The 27,151-nt window shown below is 37.7% G+C and overlaps 1 pseudogene; it reads right to left on the bottom strand.

The window, feature by feature from the left end:
• Window positions 1-836: 836 nt before the first annotated feature.
• LOC112300947 (mitochondrial nicotinamide adenine dinucleotide transporter SLC25A51-like) lies at window positions 837-26,702 on the bottom strand (annotated as a pseudogene).
• Between the last annotated feature and the right edge of the window lie 449 nt (window positions 26,703-27,151).

Below are 27,151 nucleotides of genomic sequence, written 5' to 3'. Positions count from 1 at the left end.
TAATTCAAAGAAATTGAGCTGAACAGTTTGATCTGTATGCAGTTAATATGAAACCTAACAGGATGAAATGCCTATAACAAAATTTGTCTCCTCATCTTTTAGTAATGAAATAAGTAAAATTAACATAAGAATGTTTTAGACAGGTTTGTGGTCACATTAAGAACTAAACATAAAACTTTCAAATTTGAAGGCAAAATGGCAACTTTTATAAGCTTATTGAATCTACCATGTCTAAAAATCAATAATTTGGTTCATGACTATTCTAACAGGTGCTTTGTTTCAAAGCTAATACAAGCAATTTATCATGAAAAGCTTAACACCTATTAAGCTCTCTTCTTCTCTGTCCTGCTCCATTGTCCCCTTGTGTATGCTTGAGTTTAGCAGACTACCATTTGAAATTCCGTGTAAGAGCAGAGAAGCAATAAATGGAGTAATAAAAGTAAGCCTGAGAATTCAAGGAGTTCTAAGAACCTTTTCACTGGCTGATCATTGTCATTTAAGTTTTAATACAGAAGGTTAAAAACTTTGGGAAAAAAGACCATCTTGATTAAGAGTTTCCTTCTCAAAAGCCATCCATCAGACAGCTGTTAAACAGGCAATGAGCCTAATGTTCTCAGGTCACGATAAATAAAAGCAAGAAACCCCAAACCCTTAAATTTTCCTGTTGAAACCTTTTATTCTGAATTTACTGATGCTTAAGAAAAACTGCTTTGTCTATAATTCATTGTGCCCTAAACTTATGACACCAATTGTACTTGGTCAATTAGGAATGAGGCCAGACTGCATTCTTTTTAGGTCTAGTCAGTTAATAAATGTCATTTAACTGATGATTTCTTTCATGTAATCATTAACAAGAACTCCTAAGTCACACTGATTATGCCCCAAGAGGTGAGGGACCAATGGCAGTTCAGATGGGTTCCTCTGAACAGATTTGTTAGTTTCCTGTCCTATCCTAACTAGAATTTTTGGAAAACCTTGAGAAAAGACTGAAATTTCCCACCAATCCAAGAAAGACTGCATGTGAGTTTTTAGAACATTATTTGGATAAAACAAAATTCCCAATGTGGCACTCAATAGACTTCCACAGATAAAATCATCAACCAAATGAGCACTGTGAACTGTTGTAGTAGACAGATGCTGCCTATGAGAGCCTGAAGGCAAAAAATCAAAAAGCATTAGTGCCCTGGCCAGGTGGCTCAGTTTGCTGGAGTTTGACCTGTACACCAAAAAGTTGCAGGTTCAATCCCCAGTTAGGGCATATACCTAGACATATCTAGGTTGCAGGTTTGATTCCTGGTCAGGGAGTTGGGGTGAGTACGAGAGGGAACCAATAAATGTTTCTCTCTCTCTCCCTTTCTCTCTCTGCAGAATCAATAAGCATAGCCTTGGGTGAGGATTGAAAAAAAAAACCCACATTGCTGAATCCATTACAGACAAGAGAAGGTATCAAGCCTCGATAATAGTCTCCGGTTCCATGGCACTTTAGTGCCTTATAAAAGCCTGCAAAGTGTTTGCAAATTTGTCATGATGCTTCTGATCTTGAAGAAATGTTTAAACTCTTTCCAGTAGAGTGGAAATTACTTTTGTTGTCCCTGCAAGCATTGCTGTCATGTCTGGGTTGCAAAATTTGGGGCACTGATATGCTTACAGAGAAGGCAAGATGAATCCTCATACAAATGTTGATACCAATAGCCTGGTGGCAGATCCCCTGCCCCTGGACAAGATGGCAACAGGAGAAAGTATTGTACTTAGCACATGGAAGGCTAGTGAGACACTTGGATGGGGAAGAACCCTACTACTCTCTTCTGGTACCTGATTGGGAGCAGAGCCAGGGGAAGGCAGGTACATGCACCATAGAAGTCAGAATGGTGGTAGGAGGAGGTGCAGACCTGGAGAAACAAACCTGTCAGTCTAGCTTGGAGCCAAGAAGGGATTGGTCAGGGGACAGATTCTACAGGAGTGTGCTGAGGTTTGGGAAGTTATTTGGGCATTTTGAGAAAGCACCTGGCCCCTCTCATGCCCCAAACTAATATAATTGCAAGGGACCTCTCTTACCCACCTCACGAATGTACTGGGTGGTGCATTCACAGGATCTGCTGGCCCTGGAAGCCACATGACCAATGTCAGTGCCAGCCCCACATGAAAGCTCCAGAGGAAGCCTGAAACTGGACAGTAGCTAAGAAAAAAGATGAGCTGCCCACATGGCCACTCAATGGCTATCTGCAGTTCCCAAAGGATATTACTTTATGCAGGAGAAGGAACTCCGGACGCCACCTTTGGTTTTGGTCTGGCTGAGGATGGCTTTTCCTCTGGGTTTCCCAGAGGGGATGGGCTTTCAGACAGGAGTCTTCTATTCTCCCAAATAATGCAGCATTTGAATAAAAATGTATTTCCTTTCTCACCAGACTCTGTCTGTAGAATTTGCCTATCGGCTATGGCAGGCAGCTGAACCACACTTTGTTTTGGTAACGTCACTTCACAAAAACCTTATTTTTCTTTAATCTGCCTTTCATTTGGATTTATTCCCTTTGATGCAAACTGACCTCACCCACTGCCCTGACATACCTCCTTCTCCCTTGCTTAATCATTAAGCTCTCAGGACAATGATATTCTGGTCAGTATCCGGTAGTTGTAGGAACAAGGTCCTGGGTCTATTGACTAGAGAGACAGAGTTTTCAGTCAAACTAAAAAAGTATCTTGGCCTCAGTTGTGTTTTATCTCCAAACCCAGGAAAGCAGAACTATCCCACAGAACAAATCCTTTTGAAAACATGCAGAATGACTCTATGGCTGACACAGGACCAGACGCAATGGTCAATTACCCCTTACCCTAGTACAAAACAATGAGTAGAGACCACAACCCTACCTCCTTTAGCCACCATGATTAATAATTTTTCTCCTGTACAGTCCCTCCCATGGAAGCCCCTGGGGAGCCAGGTCTTTGAGCGTTAGTTCTCCTGTGACTTTGGGAATGGCCCCATTTCCTCCGTTAGTAAATCCTTACTTTCTTGATTGCAGATACTTGGCCATGTCTCACTGGGCTTTGATGTATGCGGGCAAATAGACTCCTTCAGTCTGGCAACACATACATGCCAGTGTAGTTGCCTTCTGTATGAATGGGGGGAAATTCCACAATATGTTTCAAAATACATCCCTCCTCAAGTGGAGCACTGCAGCCCTGGCTTTGATTCTATACAGTTGTTATGGAGAGAAGACCTTCTGAATGGGGAAATGTGATTGCTATATTGTTAAAAGCTACACAGCAGCCATGCAAACAATTTTTTATTTCACCAACATTTGTAATTTGAGGTGATGAAACTGAGAAAATGACCCACAGGTCTGGCTGCCCACCGCCACAAAAGTCAAACTCATGAGGCAGGTTCTGGTTGAGAAGAAAAGGGGTTTATTCAGGAGTGAGCATTGCAGGCTCATGCCTCCAAAACCATCTCAGCATCTCAGGTGTCCTGACTAGGTCATATAGGGGAACTATGAAGAGGGCAGAACTAAGGAATTTCTGGTGATGTGCAGGTTCTCAGCTCTGCTTTCAGGGGGTTTCATTGTTGTCTCCTGCATGTGTCATCATGCAGTGTCATCGCTCCTTCTCCAGTTCTACTGAGGATGTTCAGGAGCAGGACGTGCAGGCAGTGTTCTGCTGTTCTGGTGAATTGCTGACTCTTGTCCTGTTCTTGTGGTCATGTTACAGAACAGACCTGGGGGTGGTGGTGAACAATATACTATTACCGAAAGGATCCTCCCTTTCTCTTTGGGGGTCCCCACTCACCTACTAGGTTCTCCTTGCCCCTGCCAGAGGAAAGACGTCTCTCAATGCCAGAGACTGGTGAAAAGGAAAGGAATTATTTATTTAAAAGTTGTACAGACTTAGACTAATGACTTAATGTCTTCATTAAAATACTAAAGTCCTTTAGAATACCCACAGGTGCACGCAGTCCTTCCTTCTCCCTCTGCCCAGTCCGGGGTACCGTATCTCAGGAAAAGAAGTAGAAGTCTGGGATTCAGGCTCCCAGCACCATCAGCTGTGTTGCCACAACAAGGTCCCCACTCTGCCAAAGCAATATGGTCCTCTCCTCCCTATTCTCCGCCAAAGCCGTGTGATCCTCTCCTCAGTATGGCTGCCTGCCTGGGCTTAAATCCCAGCACCAGTCTTCCTCTGCAGCCCCATTTCTGACTCTTCCTATAATCAGTTCCACCTGCCAGCATTTCCGTATTCTTTCAGCTTTACTGGGCTGCCATAGTAAGTCTGGGCAGGTGTGGCCCCATAGCATGGAGCCAATCTTCTCCAAGCTCTCATGAAGGCACTGCAACCAGGGGGAGTTTCTTCCCAGTAACATCTTGGGTGGAAGTCACTCCCATCTCCCTGGCTCAAAGCATGCCCACAGCTATTTTAACAAATCTATGAAACCAGTTAAAGGTTATAGATATGTTAAATGACCTTGCCAGAGGTTAGCTGCACAGCTGTTGCCATATAAAACAGCTCTGAATGGCCCTGCTCCATGTGTCCCTTCCCCCAGCTCAGGCTTGTGTGGGTAAGGACATCCTATATATATTTTTCTAATATTTTCCTGGACACCTTGAGTTCTGGACCCCATTACAAATCCCTATTTGGGGCACCCCTCTTGGCTGCACCCTGTTACAGTCAGGGTCATTCTTTGGTCAGGCAGGAAATACAACTGCTGATGTCTACAAAATACTCATGAAGAAGCTATTAATATGTGACTTTTCTATGAGTCTGTTAGTACGATCTATTTTATAATCACTACTTGATTAGTATATTATGTTTTTCCCCCAATCTCTGTTATAGTGATATATTTCATTTTGAAGATGTTATGATGAACAACCTCTTTCATGAGCTTCTGAATCCACTATGTGGCTTAAGAGTTTTCTTCATGAAGGATTGTTTTAACCCTTACTTGTGAAGAATTATGACAATACAATTGCAGGCTCAAAGTCTTTCTTGTCACACCATCTGGGCCTGGTATTTTGAGGAATGATAGCTTTTGGAAAACATTAACAATTTCTTCTATTGTTAATGGTCTATTTGGTTCTCTCTTCTGGAATCAGTTTTGAGAAGTGGGTTTTCCATCCCTCCAGGCTCCCAACTTCATGCCCATTAACTGCTGGTCAGCAGATTGGTGAGTGTGCCCAAGATTCGGTATGCTAATAAGCCTTATCTATAAGGCAGGAAGAATGAATCAAAATTAGAGCCAAGTTGGTAATAAAAAAATGGCACAGTCACTCATATTGTCCAGGACAATGAGATGTTTGGATATTTTTGTGGTTTGAACAATGTTCACATTTTGTCTGTGTTTAAAGATGATTACAAAAAGTACAAAAAGATAACATCAACTTGCTGGGGAGATTATAATGAACTGAAGAAAAATACAATACAAGGTTTTTCAGTGTCAGAAGTTTTTTAAAAAAGAAGCAGTTGTGACTCATATATTTCTTGTAATTATTAGTAACGGTTTGAGAGCAGAACATGTAGGAAGACTACTTGTAAAGGATATTATAGAAATATTGTGATACAGCCAAACTCCCAATCTGTTTCAATATATGACACATGAATTGTTTCTTCCCACACCTTATCTCATAGCTAGAGTGTGAGAACTGTTTCCCTCTATTATATATTCTGTAGCCTGACAGTCAACTCAAGGGAGAAGGTCTAGTTTTATAGGAAGGCCTGGTTGCTGCTGCTGCTTCTGCGAAATGTTCTATACCAGGGCTTACTCCACTTAGTCTGAAGACTGTACCTTCCTTTCTCAGGTAATGTCCTGGAGCATCAGATCAATGTGCAGAAAGCCCAATTTATCTCTTCCTAGTTAAATTATGCATGGAATATAGTGTTAATTGGCTTCATGGGCTGCACAATAATGGGAGAGGAGACTTGAAATGGGGCTTATTTTGTGACTTTTCCTCAGGATTTCTGCTCCTTAAATGACCTTATGAATCTATATATCTTTTGTTTTGTTTTCATGTTTGCTAAATATATCATTTTGTGGCAAGTGATAACTCTAAGGTTATGATATTTTATATTTCTTTTGGGTTTTCTACATAATAAAGATAAATAACATTTTGAGTATTGGTTGTAGGTTCCAACTTCTTTGAGAATTGAGTTGAAAGATGGGGTTTCTTCTTATGCATTGTCACCCTCCCTTCCTCCACAACCCCACTCTCCATCCCACCACATTTTTCCTTGGTGTTGCCTGTTGCTGCTTCCATGCACTTCTCTCTAAACTTAGTGATCATAAGTAACGCTCGAGGTGTTTGCTGCTTATGTTCTTTCCTCCATTTCCCTTGTGCACATTTATTGGAGAAATAATGAGAAGCTACAACATTCTAGATTCTTTTCAACATCTCTTAGCTGGCACTTTTCCTTGTTTAAATGCTATTAATACATATTGACTTGCTTATTTTGGTATTTAAAATAACTTTTATTAGGTATTGGGAAACTGGGACTCAGTTTCATTCCTTTATCTTTATTCTTTGTTTAAAAAATAAATACATGTAATGGATATTTTTAAATTTAACTATATTTGTTTAATAGCCAAGATACTTATTTTAAAGTTTCATAACTTCTAAATTTCATTGTTTAAATATTTATATACTATAAACATTTTCTTTTTTAATTTCACTTTTACCATATTTTTAATTATATTTATCCCCCTAAACTTTCTTCCACCTCCACCTACCCCACTCCCTACAACCACCACACTGTTGTCTATGTCCATGAGTTCTTTCTCTCTTTTATTTTTGTTTCAATATTTATATATTATAAACATTTTCTTTTTCTATTTGAAACCGTATTTTATTTCAAAATGTGAGTGGTAGTTAGTATTATAACGCAGGCGTCTGAATATCAATATAAAACATGTAATTTAATTATTTTACCTGATAAATTTTCTTCCTTTCTCTCTTCCTCTTCATTACTTTGGGGTTTTTTTTCTTCATTGCTTCCTTTCTACTTTTCCCCTTACATTTTTCCTACTTCCCACTTACCAACGTTTATTGAACACCTATTATATCCCTCATGATTAAAGTTACAAAATGGAAAAGTATATGTACAAAAAACTATAACTGGTTGATTGTGAGAGCCAACTATCTATTCACAATGAATAGAAAAATATGTAAGAACACATATGCCTGTCATTAATTAATTGATTTGTGGATGTATTTGTTTTATTTAAAAAAAAAGTTTATTGTGACCTCTTCCCTTGTAGGTTTGATAGCTGGGTCTCTGAAATAAATTAACAATAAGCAGATTAACAGGAGGAAATTTATACAAATTTAATAATTTTTAACATATACATGCCCAGGGATATCACAGGAAAAAAGTGAATACTCAAAAAACTCGTAAAATTTGAAAGGTTGTTTACCATCTTACCAGGGGAAGGGGAGGAAGAAGGGACATACTGGCCTCTCAGGGGAGAGAGAATGATTTTTGGCAAAGATGAATGACCCCTTAGAAGAATGAATGGGACATGTGATACTTTTGTTATGAAGTTTATCTGGCTATGTTGTGTGCTTCCCATTTTCTCTCCTGTTGGTGACCACTTTGTGTGGTACCGGAAATTGTAGCCCTGTGCAAGCCAGGCCTTGAATAAGGGCCTGTAAGTCTTGACCACAATGCTGGGAATGCTGGGAGGCAGGCATGACCTGGTGCTAACACCGAGGGTTCCTGTAGGAAATCTGGCCTAAAGAACACATTGTATCCTCTGAAGCTTGCTCTGCTACACCTCTGATAATGAATAACCAGGTGTTTAACTTCCAGGTAGGGAAGAAGGCTCCTGAGCCCTGCCTTAATGACCATCTGGCATCAGTATGTCTGACAGACCCTAACCTGAGGCTGATCCCTGTGTTCCTTCTATTGTTACCTGTAAACAATATCTGTTTTGCATTAACTGTAGCCCTCTAACACTGATTAATGAGCTATGCACGTACGCTGTGTATTCCTGCACATATCGTTCTCAATCAAAGCCTCAGGAGAAAGGACTTCAGGGCTCTTCTCCTCTGAGAGGTTAGCCAGCCTTTGCTCCCCAAGCAGATCTTGCATTGGTAGCCTCATTTCATCTGTGACTCTGGGGGACACTGTGGGGTGGGGTCCCCCACACTCTCCTGTGATAAAAGTCACCTTCCCTGGTTCATGACACTCATTGGGAGGGGACGCATGACAACTGAGCTTCTTTAGAAGGATCATCTTTAGGCAGATAAGGGGAGTTCAGAGAAAGATTCTCCCTCCATTTGTGGTTTATCAAATGCCTTCCAATCAAAATAATCAATATACCTAAAAGGCATATTTTGAGTTGCATGTCCTGTACATCTTTAACTAGAACATGTCATACTGTTCTGTGTAATGAGGATAGTTAATTCCATATATGGACATGCATGGTAAGTAAAATCTTACTAATTTTTTCTTGGTACGTGTGTTGGCAGTGAAATGGCACCAGGTGTTAGACTGGTGGAATTAGACCGGACCTTGATTCAACAATATTGGTACTGGAGTTCTGGCTAAGAAAGAATTCAGAGCCAACCCACACACTGTAAGAAAAAGGTTATTTAGAAAGTCACAGAGTTAGAATAAGTGAGCCATGGAAAGAATGGGCTCAGAAAAAAAGTTACGGAGGTAAAAGAGGGTCCTTGGAGATCAGGAGGAAAAGAGAGGCAAGGAATACACACCTAAGGGAAGGGGGTGGGGCATAGGTGTGCTGCAGAGAGAAACAGAGGGAGTGGGGAAGAGAGAGAGGCAGAAGTAGATAGAGATGTGCTGGGTTCTTCATCCAAAGGTCTTTGAAGGGTAAGGATTTTAGGCGAGGTTTCAGGGAAGGATCTCAATAGAATATTCATAAGCTTTCCAGGTGAGTCCTTTCAGGATGCTGGACTCCATTGATTGGTCCGTGCCAGGGCCCGGAGTCATTAGTCATTGCAGCTGGTCCTGATGTCAGCCATGGCTTTGCTTTTTTCTGATTTGGGGACTGGAGCTGAAACACAACTGAGGCCTAGATATTGTATCTATTGCTTGATGCTTAAAGGAGTAGTCATGCAAGGGCTTGCATGGGAGTCATATGAAGCTATTCTCCTGCCCCTTGTTCCTTCTCTAAGGGGATCTGAAACCAGATGCCTGGTACTACGCCAGGGGTTGAAAGGTCTGAAGAGGGTCTGAACCTCACGGCCAGTGTTATGAAAGGTCAGGGGGCTTAAACCACATGACCAGTGATCTGGCGGCGAGGTTCTTGTTTCCCTTGTTGATTTGCTTGTTTGTAGGCATCCGGGGCTTCCTGCTCTGGTGGCCTTCTGTACCAGGCCCATTGTCCTTGCTCTGCTCTTGTATGTCTAACTGCCTGCCTCACCTGAATACAGTTAATGGGATAACAAGCCAAATGGACATTCTATTAAATTGAAACTGTTACAGAAATTTCCATGTAAGTTAAATGGTAGATTTAGCATGAGTAAATACTTTACTGTTGATTTTAGGTGACGTCTCCACTCTTCTGATCTTTCAGTTCTATGGCTGAGAATTGAAACCACTGAATTATGCCAAAATTAATAGCAATTACCAACTCTCAACAATGGTTAAGGTAAATGCAAGCAGAAATTTTAGTTGATAAATTGTACATAGGAACATTAGATGATAATTTACATCTTTTACTTCAATAAAGTAACTACGTTTTGAATATTATGTGCTTTTTAAAAACATACTTTTCTCATATTCTCTGAATATGTAGTTTTGGTTTAATTTAATTTATCGAGTTAGAATTATGATCAATATGTTTAACTGTTATACCTGAGATATTTTTTCTAACGAAATTGAATTTGACAGATCAAAAATATGTTTATAACTACATTTAATGAGTGTATGAACATGGGGCAATTAGCCCTTAAAATTCTCCATTGAATATAAAATGTAATTATGATTATTGTTTGACAAAGCTAGGTCATAGTTACTAGAATCAAGAGACAAAATGTGAATTTTAGTATAGAGAATTTCAAGATAGATTGAAAATTACTTTTCTTCATGTAAATTACACTTAACAAGTTTATCTAGTCTTTCACATTTCACTTGAACAAAAATCCTGAATTAATTTGATTAATATGAAAATGCTTGTCTAATTTTTCTCATCTCATATTATTATTTTAAATACAAGGACATTGTCAACCATCAACTATCTATTAGCTATTGTGATGTCTCTCTTTACAGTAGACCATTGAAAGTAAAAAGTTGTCTTTTATTAAACATGATCTGGTCTAAAATGTGATGCTCTTAGAATGTAGCCATGTTCTGGATGGCTAGGTTGTTTGGAAACCCTAAGCCGTGATTCCATCGGAGTTTTTCTGATTCAGATAATATTGGAGTTTTTCTGATTCAGATAACATAATTGTATAGCTAATAATTATCTACAGTGCAAATCCAACGGGTGGCCACATCTCCCAGTACTTCCGAGATATGTGAGTGTTGCTATTGCTGGGTCTCAGCTCCTGCTGTTTCTTGGCTCACAGCCTATATAGGTAATTCTATCATTCCAACTTAATGGAGGCTTCCCAAATGTACCTGACATTTGTTTGTTTTGCTTTTATCCTCCTAGAATGTCCTTTTCTGAGAGAATTGTGATGTAACTTATTAAGTACATAGCAGAGAGAAAAAATGTCTGTGTTGGCAGTTTTTATTTAGAAATGGAAATATGTGATAGGGAAAAAGAAAAAAAAAAGGTTTTGCACCACATCCGAATTATTTAACTCACCCTATTTCTTTCTGCAAAGGAAATTAAGTTCATAAACAAAATCGTTTTGAGGCTGATCACTGTGTAACAGTTAGATGAAATAAGTGAAAGATCAGTTTTGTCCCACTGACTGTGCAGAATCTCGTCACCAACTCCGATACATTCAATTTCTACGCTGTGCTCTCAGTACAGACACACTGGATAAATGAAGATATATCCCTTGGATATAGCTGAGGTTCACTCATCTTTTATTTTATCTTCTCTCTATAGGTGGTGATTATATTTTGTGCAGAGCAAACATGCTTCTCGCATTTACAGAAAGTCTGCTGTTTTCCTCTCCGAAGTGATACCACATGTTGTTCTGCTTGTTATTCCTAATCACTGTTGCAGCATTTGCCTGTTTTAATGAAGTGGTGACCTCAGCGATTGTTAATCTAGTGATGGAGTGTTTCCCTGTAGGTTACAGGTACATTTTCTGAACCTCTTGCCTCCAGACTGAATTACAACATGATTGATATTGTAAATATTTTTATTCTTACTAAATTATACACAAATTTTTAATAATGGGAAGTTGTTGCTATAATCCTAATAAAAACACTTTCCAGGTAAGCATGTCAGTAGCATTTGCAGAAATGGCCGTTTTTTTCCTACAGCTCAACCTCTTTTACTGGCATGGAGCTTTTTCAAGACAGGGAGGCCAGGAAAATAAAAGTGTCAGCAGCTTATGCATTCAGACCTGACTCTCAGCTGAATTTCAATGTAAATATACATTATGTAAAAATATTTAAATATGCAGCACATATTTACATTTGAATGTACATTGAGGTGATTTGTATATTAGATTCTGAATATCGGTCATTAAAACCCACTGATTTCCTGGCCTGCTGCTACCAAGCAGAATGATGCGTGCATGTGCATGTGCTCGTTAGTTAGCCATGTGCAGAGGACAGGAAAGGCGACACGCACACACGGTAATCTGCAGGAGGGCTGTCCTGTGACGGCAGCTGGTAACTGGGGCTTGTGGGGGCTGAGGTAAAGGTGTGAGGGAAGATATAGATAAATCTAGAACAAAAATAAGAAAATGGAAAAACTAAGGGCAAAAGGGAACATGCAAATGCGCACTAAATATTGCATCAAATAAACTCAAATTTTCAAGGGAATCAATGGTGACTTTTTAACACCTGCACTTAGAGGAGTCCTCAAGTAGCATGTCATATTCTTCTAGGCAAATAGGTAAATAAAGAATAGAAATTCATTTGTACAACCCAGCTGTCAATGAAAAATCATAAGATATTCTGTCACATGTGTTAATAGTTTGTCGTGAGTGCTCCCTTGTATCATCTTAGTTCAGACTATCTTTGTTTAAAACATTATTTTTATTGTATGTTCTATTATCATTTATTCCCTATACCCTCTTCCACCTCCACACTCCCGACCCCCCGCAAATGCCGCACTGTTGTCCATGCCCATGAGTTCTCTCTCTCTTTTTTTTATTTTCTCTTTCCCTCCGCACCCTCAACTCCCTTTGCAACCCCCAGACCAAGAGCTGTCAGCTCACTATCTACAAGCAAAATAGAGACTCTTAGTTCAGACTTTTAATACTCATCCTATATATTATCCAGGCAGTCGTCTTTCTGTTTTGTCCTGTTTTCAGGTCTGACTTTCCATTATCGATTCTACAAGCTTTGTACATTTGTATCTAAGCATTTTACATATTCTATATACTATGTGCATTTCTTTCCGTGCACAAATCTGATCATATAATGTCCCTCTTTAAAAAAATCCAGTGGTTCCCCAACCCATTGCCTTCATCAACAAATCCACACTCCTTTAAATGTTTTTTTAATCTCCTGCCCATGTGTGTGTCAGGTCTCAGCTCCCGAATCCTGTGACTCACACCCTGTACGTAATTCAGTCATTCCAAATTACTTGATGCTCTGATGTATCTGACTCGTTTTGTTCTATTCTCCTACAATGTCCCTTTCTTGTTTAATCATGTGAGTGAATCCTGTTTTCCCCTTGAGGTTCAGGTCACGGATGATCTCCTGGGAAAACTTTTGTCCCCAACCTCTCAAGCACGTCCACACTGCCACATCCCTCTTCCCCAGGCTCCCTGGCAGAGAGAGGCATCAACAGAGGGTGAAGGTATAATAGGTTCAATAAAGTGTTTCCATGTTGAACTTTATCTGAGACCTGTGTTCCCAGAAGGCAGTGGTGGTGGAGAAACCTCCGACCCCCTGCTGTTGGTAGAGGACCATCCTGCCCTCACACGTTTCCATGAGACCCATCTGCACCTTCCTCACATGAAACCCTTCTCCATCCTCCTTCTTGACTCCTGTAGTTTATAAAACCCCATGTTTTCTCCACCTTTTTTAGCAATATTTTTCGTTAATGAATGTTGTCTCTATTGCAATAGCCTGAATACAGTCATCTTAGTTGTCCTAGGCATTTTATCTTTCACACAGAGCAACTTGGGCCTTGCCAGTGAGTTCATCAGAGTACTTGTCATGTTTTACTGTAACCTTTGATTTGCTTGTCTGTCATTCTAGTTAGATTTAGCATTTCTGGGAGGTGGAAAATATCTTGTTTACATAGTATCACATGTACACAATGCAGTGCTAGGGTACACATAGCAGGTGACAAATGGACCTTTGATGGTTACTAAGTGAGAACTTGCTATATGTTCATTCTTTTACTAGAGGAAGAACATTCAGGCTGCCACTCTTTCCTGTTGGTGTCGTTTTGGAAAGCTTAATCAGGCCTGGGATACAGGCTCATGCCATCTCCTGAAATGATTGCAAGAAGCTTCACTTCTACTGTATACACAAGAGGCAATTACAGCTATTTACTAAAATCTCTTGTGGTTTATAGATGATTATTATATAGGAACATAACTGTCATAGATATCATTCATTAAATATCAGAGTCACATTGTGTTGGGATATAAATGAGAAAGGCTAATGTTACATTTAAAAGGCACTGAATGTATGGTAGATTTGAGGAAGTGTGAAAGAAAGATGTTTTCAGAAATCTAATTTCTGGAGAATTATACAAAATAGTGGGAATTTAAACTTCAGGAAAGATACATCATACTGAGACAAATACAACCTTAGAAAGCTGCAAACTGTTTAGAGTTAAAAAACAAGATGATGATCTGTTGGTTTCTATATCCATGAAGAAAGTAAGAAAGAATTAAAAATGAAGAATTGGGTTGGCTTACACTGTGGAATATTCACTCAAGCTCATTGAGTGTCATTTGTACTTTGGCAATTCATATACAGTGACAATTCATACACAATTCTGGGGTTTCCATATTTGTAATAATGTATAGGTTACCATGGCACACCAAGGCATACATTGTGTGAGAGTTGGCTTCTGTCCAGAAGGCTTACCTATTACTGAGTGAACCTGGCTTACCACACAGAATTTGGGTCTCAAGTTATCATGGTGAGTGCACCCACACTCTTCAAGTCAGACACCTAGCATACAACGTGGCAAATGCATTTGCGACTCTGTGTGGGTGTCTCTGATTGATGTATTATCCTGGAAAGTACTCCATGTGTTTTTTTTTTTTTTTAGTAGAGACATATATAAGAATACTTGCAGCTCCGAATATAGAATGGCTCTGTAGAATTTGATTTTTAAATGTAAAATTCACGTACTGTGAAATAAATAGCTCTCAGTGCAGTGAAGTGTGAGTTTTGACAAATGCATAACCATGGAACCCAAGCCCCTTGCATCATCTGAGAAACAGATTCCAGTGGGATTAGATGTGCAAGAAATTTACTGATGGAAATGCCTCTGAAGGGGATGAAGGGACAGGTCAGGGAAGCAGGGATGACTGACATCTATGAAGAGAGAGTTAGAAATGCTTGGGTAGACCAGTGATTTTCCACCAGTGTTATGACTAATGTTTTTGGCTTCTCTATGAAACCTTTGCCTACCCCAAGTTCATAAAAATGTTCTCTTATTTTTATAAATACAATTTATATTTGTATTTTATATTTATATAAATATAATAAAATTATTTTATGTAAATATTTTATATATTTGTATTTGCATAAATAAAATTATATATTTATTTGTATAAATGTTTGCCTAAGTTCATGAAACTATTCTTTTTGGGTTGATGACTATAGCCTTTAGGTCAACCGCCTGCTTTCCTAACCCAGGTTTTACAGGAACACGACCGGGCCATTCACTTATTTGTTGTCCATGGCTGTTTCTGTGTTGTAGTGGCACAGCTGACTATTTCTGACAGAGAGAGTACGGTCCTAAAGCCTCAGATATTTAGGGTCAGCCCTTTGAAAGTTTGCTACCCACTGTTCTAGAGGTTTCACAGTTTTAGATTTTATGTTCCTGTGAGTGATCTTTAGTTAATTTTTTAGTTAGTGTGTGGTCTGAATAGTATTGAAACTCATTCGTCTATTTGCCTGTTAATGTAGCACATTTTACATGAATTTATGTTCACACCTAATACGTAGGTCATTATCTAGTGACATTGTACATGTGACTGTATTTGAACTTTGGTTCTGCATATTGGAAGACAAAGTGGGGGTCCAATACAAGTCTTAAAAATAATAAAAATGTTTTAATATAGAATTCATTACAAATTACATTATAAATCTATGATTTCTACCCAGAGAACTTAATACTTATGTTGCCACCCCACCCATATTCTGTTGCTGTTCTTAATAGTTGTAATATTTGTGTATGATTCATATAAATCATACCTTTTATTCTTTAGTATCTGATTTATACACAACATCTACATGTACTGCAATTTTTCTAATAAATCACAGAAATTCAGCTAATTGTTAATATTTTTTCAGAGAAGATATGAACATAATGTAAACACCTTGAAATCCAATGCAACTTTTCCTTTCAAATAGAAAAAAAATGAGGTGAGCAGAAGCATTAAACTGTTATTGACTGGAGGGCTCTTTAGCAATGTGGAAAAGTGCTTAGCCATTAGAAATCTGGTTTAGTAACCTGTAAAACAAACTTCATTAATGTGTGATACGTTTTCTTCCTTTGTGGATTTAGGGTTGAATTTTGTGCTCAGGTAAGCTATCTGTACTGAAGTTTCCTTTTAAAATTCGCCTATTTCTCCATCTTTCTTTATCCTACATTAAGTATATGCGTTTTATGTATATTAATTTCCATATGTATATTAGTTTTTTAAAGCAAAGTTTTAAATTTTCTTACATTATCTTCAATAAAGCAAAGAATATGCAATGTCATTTCCTTCATTTCCTACCATCCCTACTTCTTTCACAAAGATGTCACCAATGTATGGGAAGGTCGAGAATGTGTCATTGTGTTGGTCTGGGGGTGCACTTGACCAGGATCTACTGAAAAATGTTTGCTTTATCTGATTCCTGGGATTTCCTCCCCCCTCGGTCTGCTACTAAGTATTATAGCTGGTATTACTGTATTAGCTTGCTAGGCCTTCATAACAAAGTACTACTTCCAAAATACAATGATAACAGAGGCATATAATTAACATTTCTATTCCAAAAGGCATAAATCAAAAGGAGGGAAGGCATTATATCTCCCACACAAGTGTGAAACCTAGCAGGGACAATTTCATCAGTTTTAAGGCTTGAGAATGATTCTCTTTGTCTTTTTGCCCACCAGAGAAGTGGCCTTGTCTTTGGGCCCATCAGTGTGTTGGTCTTGCCCCTTCTGCCCCAGGCCTGGCTCTCTGAAACCAAGGAGGTTGCCCAGTCTCTGGAACTGAGGAGAGGGTAGCTCCCCCAACCCACTAGCCCTGTGCCCTCTGGACTGCTGGTGAGAGTGACAACCCTGCTGACATTTGAGATGCCTTTGGGGTCTTTCTTCCAGATTCTTGATTAATAAAACATGTTTGTAGCTGGACAGTTTAATCAGCTCATCCTGTAGTCTGACAGCCTTCTTTTATTTCTTCCCACCCCTGTCTTCTTCAGTCTTTGTTTCTGCAGAAATAAATCCTCAAAAGCCTTGTTGGTCTCCCATGCCATTCATGGGCACCCAGACATAAGATCAGAGGGCTGTCCACAGGTCTTTTCTGGATTACTGATCTCCATTTCTGGCTGCTGCAGAGGTGGTTGACTGGACCCATGAGTAACACGGCAATCTCTTTAGCAGGAGATTTTCCAGCCATACTCTTGTTCACTGTAGAACATGCCTTCTCATGGTTTGCTATAGGGCATGCTGACAATTTTCTAAACCTGCAAGTTCTGGTTCCCTTTTGACTTAGTTCTTTATTTAGTTTCTCTCTCTCCTGTTATATTTTTAATCTAAGTAGCAAGGAGAATCCAGGATGCACCTTCAATATTTTGTTTAGAAATCTCCGCTGCTAAATATCCAAATTCATAACTTACACATTCTACTTTCCATAAAACACTAGAGCATAATTCTGCCAATTTTTTGACACTTTGACACTTTATATCACTTTTCCTTAGTTTTCAGTAATATGTTTCTCATTTCTTTGTGAAAATTCATTAGCATTGTCTTTGGTGTCTATATTTCTTCCATCTCTTTAAGGCAAGTTAGACTTTTTTCCAACATGCTCCTCTAAACTCCTTTAGCTCCTCCCCATTACTCTCTTCCAAAGCCACATCCAGATTTTATGTATTTGTTAGAGCTGCACCCCACTGCCTACTTTCAAAATCTATTTTAAGTTTGCTGCCATAACAAAGTACTTGACACCGAGTGGCTTTAAAATTCAGAATTTTATTTTCTCACAGTCTGGTGGTTAGTTCCAAGATCAGCTTGGGGTTGGCTTCTCCTAAGGCCTCTCCCCCTGGCTTGCAGAGACCATCTTTTCTCTGTGTCTTTACATAGTCTTCTATTTGTATGTCTTTTTCTCAGTTCCCTCATTTATCACCCTTCCAGTCATACTAGAGTAGGGCTGACCCTAAGGACCTTATTTTATTTAAGTACCTCGTTGTGTTAAAGGCCCCTTTTCCAGATACAGTCATAAATGGAGGTACTGGGGTTTAGGTCTTCAACATCCTAATTGTGGAGAAAAAAATTTAACCTTTAACAATTACCATTGTTACCTAACATTTATTTCAGATCTCTGGTCCTTGATAATTCCTTAAGTACTGCTGGCTCAGCAGATACTTCTGAGTCTCTGCTTTTGCGCCTTACCAAATGCCTGCCTTAAGTGATTCACTTCATGCTGTGGGGTTCCAGAATGAGTCTCCCTAGAATGTTCCCCTTTGGTGTGTTAATGGCAACTTGAGCCACAGGCCCAAGAAAAACCTCTGCTCCTCCCTCTAACTACCTTGAAGAACCTGAATTTGGGGCTTTGCCCATAAAAGATTATCAGAGATCATTTCTTTTGACCTACCTATAAGGCAATGAAAATTTCTATTTACTAAATGTCTGTTGTTCTTATCATCCTTCAATGACCCTTTAAAGCCCCCAACTTGCATTAGCTTACTTCCATTTCAGGATGGACTGAGATATAGCTCACCCCCCATTTCTGTTTCTCAAAGTCTCCTGCATGGGGATCTCTGACTCTCTCATGTACAGTGAGGTTCCCATACATATGTGTCTATTAAATGTGATTATTTTATCTTGTTGATCCTCCATTTTTTAAAGGACTTTTAAAAATTTATTGATTTGTGTGAGAGGAATGGGGAGAGAGGGAGAGAGAGAGAGAGAGAGATCAACCTATTGTTCTACTAGTTTACGCATTCATTGGCTGACTTCCCCTGTGTGCCCAGATAGGGGATCAAACCCTCAACCCTGGTGAAACAGGATGATACTCTAACAAACTGAGCTACCAAACCAGGGCCTGTCTCATATCTACTTGATTATATAACCATATTTTATTGAGGCTCCAGTTTTTCCAATGGGAATACAAGATATCCATGCCTAGCAATATCAGTATATCCTTACCAGACGGGTCTGGGATCCAGGTGTTTGGAGCTTGATTCAGCCAATGAAAATTAAAAGAATATGAAGAAACATTTTCTGATTTCAATTTCCTTTTATATAGTTACTTTTTTGTAATTAATCTCACCTCCAAAATTGCATACACAGCTATATGAGCCACCAGATGGCTTATTGTGAGGTTATTTAGTAGCTTGCATCTTATTTTGAGGTTAATGATTATAATTCTCAAGGTGCAAGAGAAATTGAACAGGATGCCGTTTCCCTGCTAAATAGATTGTGATTAGAAAACAAGGCTAATCTGGGCCAAGCTGGAAGACTAGTGCTAGACGAAATACACAAATTGCTTTTCAGTTTCACAATGCAGTCCCTTTCTTAAGCTCTGTGCTGCTTTGAAAGGCAAAAATATATAATAACACAAGTCAAATTTTTCTGGTTTGCTGTTCTTCAGTTTTAAATTAATCAAATTGGGAGAGGCATAGTCCTCAGAATTTCCCAAAATATATTCTACAGGTTGAAAATTTTGAATCCCATTAATAGATATATTTTACAGACTGATTTCCATGACCAAATAAGTTTTGGAATTCTGCATTAAATAGACATAAAAGTTATAATTATTATTATTAATGTTTCCATATAGTGTACCTCCAAAAGTATGCAACATTCCAAAATTTATTTTAGCAAGGCCACCATTTTCCCAGAACATATTAGAAGTCGGTAAAAGGACGCCGTCTCAGGTTTCAGTGAATTCAACATTTTGGGAAATGTTGCACTAACTCGTCTAGTCACGTGGCTCGCTGATAAAGCCTAGCAAATGATAGGGTTACGTCAATAAATGTTATCAGGGAACAAAAGGGTATTATAAAATGTTTAAATGTCAAATCAACTTATTTTGTCAATGGTATAATTGTAAGTAATTAATTGGCTTATTTCCAAATCTAAAAAGGGGCATCAAATATACTTTAAAACTGGGACAATCTATAAAAACTGAGTAGTAAAGCATGGTTTTGATTGAATTACTTACACACATAAAACTTGGTAAACTTCAGGCACATTTACAAACTTATAAAATATCAATGGTTTAAAGATGAAGAGTGAATATATGATCTATCAAAAATGCTGTTTTTATAAATTTTTATTCATCTTAAAATGTAATATTTAAGACAACATTGACAGATTCATTTTTCTAATATTTTTTATAATGACTTTAGCCACTTCAATTCATGAGAAGATAAAATGTGTAGCATTTCCCACTCCTTAGGTAATGAAGCTAAATAAAAATTGATTTTTGTCAAAGAAAAAATCCCAAATGTAATAATGTCATAAAATGTACCCTGGAATCTCTTTTTGTTAGAATTTAAGCAGTGGATGAGTTTCCAACTGCCTGAAATAGCTTAGATATGGACATAGCTAAAAGTAACGGAGGGTAATAGGATCTCTTATTCATATATAACTAGTTTGAACTTTTTCACCACACTCCACATATAACCACAACTTTTATTTCTATTCAGCAAAAAAAAAAAAAAAAAAATCAGCTTGCACCACTGCTGTCAGATTGTCTGGGAATTCAGTGTTTTTTTCCTCTTGAATTGACTTAATTCTCATGGGTCATCCAAGAATATTAATTTTTTTGTGTGTGTGTGGATACCATTCTCTGCGATTACACACAAACACACGCACTTTGCACGAGGCACTGTTCTAGGGGCCTTAGGAATATTACCTGCTTGAATTCTCAGAGCTCTGCGATGGAAGTATGATTGTTAGTGTTGTGATTTTACAGATGACGAAAATAAGTCATGGAAAAGTTACATAATTTGCCTAAAGACGCAGGACTTGCAAGTGCTATAGAAAGAATGCAGCCTGGGCAGGCTGGCTCTGGACCTATTTGATCCCAATTGCTGAGTCAATAAATGCAGATCTAAGTGTCTTAGGAGAGACAATTAAGTTTCGCAAAATGGGGGAGATACACATTAATCATGTCCTAGTTAAGGTACATCATCATCATCATCATTATCATTATTATTTAGCAAAAGCCACCTAATAAAGAAAAAAGAGGGATTTTATGTAAAGATAAATTTTAACACAAATTGAAAGCAAAGATAAAAGTATCAGAATGTAAAAGAATAAGATACTAAAAAATAAATGTAAGCCACATTTCATGATAAACATTTCTCTGTATCTTCTCTCAATACCTTTCTTCTTACTTTATTTTCTCTCACACTCATTTTTTTTTGTTTGCTGCATGACACAAGACAAGTAGAATATGTTTTCTGTGTAGCTTTCAAGTTTATATTCCCTCCAGTCAGGATCCAGCTCTCAGTCCTACTTGCAAATTCCTGGACAGAGTCTTATTGCTTGGCTATGGTCTGGGGTCCATTCCTGGTCTGATGGACAGAAGTAAGCTGACCAGAGTCATAGAGTACAGACACAACAGCTGGGGGCAGTTCTCCGAGAGAAAAGGACTTTGTCCTAGAGAGTTACCACAAAATGTGTTTGCCATATGTGGCCCCTAGAAAACAGTGATACAGTGATCAGGTGGGCATTCACTGTGAGGAAACGTGGAAGAGTTTCAGGCTTCCAGCTCTGAGAACGGTCTCAGGAGCCAAAACCAGAACCTGAGAAATAAGTTGATAAAGAACAAGGAAAGCAGGTAGAACACTCTCGGAAAAATACGTAAGCCATAAGAAGCAAATATAGCCTATGAAGAAAAAGTGCTTGTTATAAAGTGCACTTGCTATGTATTTATTCATAAAATTTTCTTTGCTTTACTTACTTACTCCATTCATTGAGCAAATATTTTTAAATATTTTCTATGTAAAAATCACACTGCTGTTTTCTAGAATCATAGATGACTAAAATATGGTCTTCCTTTTTGCTGAAGTGGATCACAGGGTAGTATTTAATTTACATACAATTTATAGTATCTTTAGATCTACCTATCACATTCAAATAACTTATAGGAAAAAGAAGTCTATGCCTGTGCTGACCATTCTTATATAACATTGTTCTCAAAATCTGGGGTGAAACAGTAAGACCAAAAAGGAATTTAGTAAACTTGTCAGTTTGGGAAAAAATGCAAAATATCATTATTAGCAGATGATATGTCAAATGAAAATCACTAAAACACTGAAAAATGTAAGTGGATTTATCATGCTCGTTAAAGCACATACACAAAATCAACATATTTCTACTATATGAAAATTAATCTCTGAATAAAATGGGAAAGAAATACATATATAACAACTAAATAAATGAAACAATAAGCAATAAATGAATAATAAACAAAATACCAAGGAGTGAACTTCAAAGAGAAGTATGCTGTATTATATAAAAATGTTCAAAATTCTCCTATGAACAAAAGTGGTGATATTGATAGGAGAGTCCTAACAAATTTCAGTACTGGAATACATAATAAATATTGCCTGGTATAAATACAAAGGTACTTATAAAAAACCTTACCCAGTTATAACGTTTGCCTCTGGGAAGAAATGAGCTTAAAAAGTAATGACACAAAAGTTGTAGTCATGCAGTTTAAAGTACACTGTAATATTCATCCAGCTTGCTGCAATGCTTGCCCAGTGTCACATTAAATCGGCCTGTTGCAAACTAGAAAACCCAAAATCTTGTTCAGGAAAACTATGATGAATTTAGCTCATCACAAAGACAGCATTTTAAAACATTGGAAAAAGAATGAACTATTCAATAAATGTCCTAGGGTAGCCAGATTCATTATTTGGGAAAAAGAATGAATCTACATCTCAAATCATAAAATGTATAAATAATAATTATGGATAAAATAAATGCATAGATATTAAAATAATATTTCATTTTTAAAATACTTCCACAAAATATTGAAGAATATTTATATATTCTCATGGAATTGGTCTTCTAAAAATGATATCAAAAGCAAAAATCACAAACAAAATATGCATAATTTTCACTATATAAAAATATAAAGCCCCTGGCTGGTGTGGACATGTGAATCAGTGTTACCAGTTCAATTCCCAGTCAGGGCACATGCCTGGGTTACAGGCCAGGTCCCAAGTAGTGGGTGTGCGAGAGGCAACCACACGTTGATGTTTCACTCCCCTTCTTTCTCCTTCCCTTCCCCTCCTTCTAAAAATAAATAAAATCTTAAAAAATATATATAAAGTCTTTTTTTGTAAAAAGGTAAATCACTATTAAAAGATATATGAGGATTAAATTAACAAATGTTTGCTTATTTTTAGAATGACTCACAAAACATTTCATCATTAAATATTAAAGCATATTCTATGCTAATTATTATTATTTTTAAAAGATTTTATTTATTTATGTTTAGAGCTGAAGGGAGGGAGAAAGAGAGGGAAAGATCAATGTGTGGTTGCCTCTTGGGAGCCCCCTATTGGTGACCTGGCCCACAACCCAGGCCTGTGCCCTGACTGTGAATTGAACCAGCAACCCTTTGCTTGGCGGCCAGCTGGCACTCAATCCACTGAGCCACACCAGTAAGGGCTCTATGTTATTTATTTTTGAAAAGAAAAGAAAATGTCTTGGACATGCTTTTATTTTGCTGTCACACAATATCACATTTAATTAATTTTTTTCAGATTAAATTTTTGGCAACTCATTATGAGAGTTCCAAGTAATACATTTCAAACAAGTTCCATTTTTCCTATAACCCAACTATAATCTTCTAAGGCAGATTTCTCTTTGTATGCTCACTTGCCTTTTATCCCTCAGACAAATTACTATTATGATACCTTTGTGACTAAGCTGCTGGTGCTATTGTCCTGGCCCCATGCACATAATGGCAATGCCACTGCTGATGGTATCTCTTGGATTCAGGCTGGTAATCCCATCACTAAACACAGGTGAATAAAAGAAAATACATTTTATCTGTTATAAAAAAATCACACGACAGTAGGTTTCTATAATGAAACAGATCATGCGTGGAAGACTGAAATTTGGTGCTAAGGCAATAACAGCTTCTGTCAGAACCCGGTAACTTCGCTTGACAGGCCTAACGTTTCTCCTTCGTCTTCATTTAGGACAGCTTTGCGTCAGTGAGTAGCAGACATGACCACAACTGCCAGCAGCTAGCGGTTCCAGGTACTTTTCCAAATGCTTCCCAGGCTGAAGCTAACAGGCTTTTGCAAATGGGGAAATTAATAGTTTTCACAAGTTTCCTCATGGAATCACACAACTATGATTTTGACAATGTCGATGTGTATTGATAATTGAAATCATTATGGGGAAATATCAAGAATATTAGGAATACATTTAAGAAAGACTTTGCCGCAATGAATGTTTTTGTTTGAAAATATTTTTCAAAAACCATGCTTTATCTGCAAATGCTTTAGCCGGCAGTAAGCTTGGGTTTTAAGTCAGGCAATCATTTGAAGACTTCCTCAAAGACCGAGGCTGAGCATTCAGAGGTCTATATTGAAAAGATGTTATTGGAGAAAACTAGGGTATTATATTGACAATTATAGAGAGGTATAACCATATTTAATTTTTTAATGTATCTAATCATTCAGAAAAACACAAGGTGAAGTTCCTCTAACATTAATACAAACTGAGCGAAGATTTGGGAGATGTGAATTCTGAGGCCTCTTTGGTAGCTTCCAGCTGTGTGACTTTGGAAAATTCCATTCATTAATTTGAATTAGAATTCCCTTATCTGTAAAATGAAGAATTTGATTTAGTTTATCTTAGGGTGCTTTCCATGAGAGGTCACTCTGAAATTTCACTGATATTAAAGAATATATTTTCTTCACACCACCTAAGTAAGTAGGGTGAAAATTTCTAAACACAAGCCATTTGCCATATTACAGAGCGGCAAATGGGGTCATTTCTAGTCAAAGGGTGACTAGGAAACTGTCTGTTTAGGATAGATTGACAATGAGGGGATGCCTAAGAAAATTTAGATTACTGTAGTGATTTCTTCTGCACCTGAATAGGATTCAGTTTTCTTTCTCTTGCCTCAAAATAGTGTTAGTATTGTATTATATTCAAAAGATATATAAATTCAATTACAGAAGCCTGGAAAAGGCTTTAAGTAATTTCTAAAAATTCAGTATAGAAAATTATATCTCACAAAACACAGCAAAGCTTCTAAAATTTACTTTTTAGGTATATCTGCCCCAAAGTTCTAGACACATGGCAGCTAATAAAATGATTCCACTTATGCCCCAAGTCCCAGGTAAACTTGAATTATTTCTTAGGGCAAATCCTATCTTTCTGTTTCTGCTCAGCCTGAGGGAAGAAATAGGGCAAGCTGAAGGGAAAAAGCAATGAAATAATGTTTTAAGAACACCTATTATATCTAGTAATTTTACCTTGTTTAATCTCATTTAGACTTCCCAGCCAGCCCATGAAATTTCATTATTATTATTATTCAAATATTAAACAGGAAAAACTTATCCCATAAGAGTATTGCTAACCTTTCTAAAATTTAATAGCTTGAAAAAGAATAGTTTTGTGATTGGAATCCATCAGTCTCTGCTTTTTCCAATTTGTGATATATGATTTTGAGAGGAAAGAATATGTAGTTATTTCACGTGGTAAATTGATACAAAAATAAAACCTGTATTTTTAAAAGTCTATCATCTCAATTTCTGAATGGGTTCAAACTGAAAACTTGAATTTAAAATTTTTCTGTTAGATATGTATAAAAGCATATGTTTATTTTTGTACATATTTACATATATGCATATTTTGAATAATAGTTATCTTAAAAATTAAAAATTAACACACTCACATAGCATGTGTTAATTTCATATGAAGAAAGATTAATCTGCACAGAAAGAGAAGGAATAATCCAAAGATGGAGACAAACATAAGCGTGGTCTCAGGGATACTGATTTAAAAAAAATCTTTTTTGAGTTGAAATTTGTGATTTTTAAAACTTCTGAAAATGTATCTATCTTCCACCTCAAAATCTGAATTATAGACAGAATGATTCTAGAAATCTAGGCTGAGCCTCATTTCCCCCCACAATTCTAGACTTTCCCCATGGTCTTCCAGTGACCAGTGTGGCCACCGTGAACTCAAAGGCCACTCTGAATCATACTCCATTATACAGAACTGGTTTTTGGTGACTGGAAACTTTTAGAATTTATTCCTTATCATAGAGGTTCAGAAATTTTGTCTTTTTAATCTTTTAGGTAAGGGATGGCCTTTAATATTAATCCTTTTTAGCACATATGGGCACTCTCAATTTATAGATTAACTTTTTTCAGTTCTGATAGATTTTAAAATATTTCCCCCACAGTTAATTTTGTCCTTTCTCTTTCTGCATCTCTTAAAAGTGGATATGGAACTTCTTGGACAATTCCTCTAATTTTTAAACTATTCTCTACTACTTTGTAGCACTTACCTTTTTTGCTTTAATGTTATTGAAATTTCCTAAATGTTTTCAAACATCCAAACTTTTAAAAGAATCTGTGTGTATCTAATGTAAACACATATAAGTATACAATATGCATTTTAATTTGTATGTATCCAATTAGTAATTTTGAAAGCCTACGCTTGTTATTCTTCACACACGCACTTTTATCTTTTATTATTCTCTGTAAAGAATGTTCTCCATTTATTTCTGGGCATTCACTCTACCCTTCTCTGGCTTCATGTCCCTAGCTGATCACTGTGGACTGATTTATATAGATTTCATCTCCAGGGCTCTGCTGTTTTCTAGCTTCTGGTTGGAATTTTTCAGCAGAGTTTGACACCATTTCCAGTAATGCCTTTGCTTTTCTCACAGTTTGGGTCCCTGAACAGGGACCTCTGTGCTTCCATTTTTCTATAAACTATACCTATAGTCTCCTGGATGAGGGAAGAGTGGTCAAGGCCATGATGAACCTGGGAGAGGACTGAGGGTCCCATTGCTTCTTATTCAGACTTTAAACTCTCCGGTTTTCAACCCCTGCTTCATGCCACCTTCCACGGAGTCCTGATCCTTAATTCTTCAGCGCTTTCAGTGTAATGCAGTATATATTGGCCAGCTTTTCATGGCAGATATAGGCACTCAATTACCAACTGTTTCAAACAGAGCTGCTTCTTGTATTCTAAAATTCACTGATGTCTTTCGAATCTTCTTCCCCATTATCTTAGTGTGCGTTCATATGTTTAAAAAAACTGTCACTACTATGATGTAATGCTATTAGAAGGAGTTTCAATTCCTTGCAGCAATCTGAACACAATTAACTTCTTATTAAAAATGTGTTAACTTGGAGATCTTCCAAGATGGCAGCAGAGTAAGTGGATCTTACACTCACCTCCTTCCAGTACCAAACTGGAAATACAACTAAATTAAAGAACGATAACCCTGAATGACCAACTAAAGGCTAGAAAAAGAGGAGTCTTATAATGAAAGATGTACAGAAGAAGCCACAACAAGATTGGTAGGAAGGGCAGAAACATGAAAAAGGTTGACCCCACTCCGAAAGGTAGAGCTGAGGGTTCTGGAGGGATACCTCAGCTATGGGGGGATTCCCCATTGAAAAGTGTTGGGCCTAAAACCCAGATAGAGCTCTCCAGCCAGGAACACCAGAG

Source organism: Desmodus rotundus, chromosome 2 (assembly GCF_022682495.2).
Source record: "Desmodus rotundus isolate HL8 chromosome 2, HLdesRot8A.1, whole genome shotgun sequence".
Taxonomy (NCBI): domain Eukaryota; kingdom Metazoa; phylum Chordata; class Mammalia; order Chiroptera; family Phyllostomidae; genus Desmodus; species Desmodus rotundus.
Note: the sequence above shows the minus strand (reverse complement) of the source record. Positions and strands in the feature narration are given on the sequence as shown.